This window comes from Bison bison, unplaced genomic scaffold (assembly GCF_000754665.1).
Source record: "Bison bison bison isolate TAMUID 2011002044 unplaced genomic scaffold, Bison_UMD1.0 scf7180017864535, whole genome shotgun sequence".
In the NCBI taxonomy this organism is placed as follows: Eukaryota; Metazoa; Chordata; class Mammalia; order Artiodactyla; family Bovidae; genus Bison; species Bison bison.
In genome coordinates, this window is record NW_011495084.1 from 13,500,500 (window position 1) to 13,500,998 (window position 499).

At 34.7% G+C, this 499-nt stretch overlaps 1 protein-coding gene across 1 annotated transcript in view; it reads left to right on the forward strand.

Moving 5' to 3' along the window:
- LOC104982649 (multidrug resistance-associated protein 4-like) overlaps positions 1 to 499 on the forward strand; it is a 350,332-nt gene that overhangs the window by 113,284 nt on the left and 236,549 nt on the right.

Here is a 499-nt window from a genome sequence, read left to right on the forward strand (position 1 = left end):
GAATGGAAAAAAAAAAAAAAAAAAACTTTTATTTGTATTAATATGTTGCCTTAGGTTTTAGTTTTCACAAAATGCATTCACAAGTTTTGTGGTTCACAGTAACCCTGCAGGAAGTAGAAAGAGTGGGGATTTCTTGTTGTTGATTTGAGATAGGTTCGCTAATGAGCAAAGCATCTAGGTCTCTGGTTCCCCAACTTCATATTTAGTCTTCTCTGTACAATTCAATACTGGTTCTCAATATCTCTTTGAAATATCATATTAGTTAATGTGAATAAAAAATGCTAAGTTTGAAAACATCTTAGTTAGAAAAAAAGAAGAGAGATGAAGTTGAAGGGAAAGAACATATTTGGCAGTTTGGAGATGGCTAATTATGGTCTTGAGATAGTCGTGGGGACTGGAGAGTACAGTCTGGGGTAGCCTGACAAGGAAAGTCAGTAGACTTCCAACTTCAGCAAGAAATTTCTTCATCTTTGAAGTAGAACTAGTAGCTGAACATTTA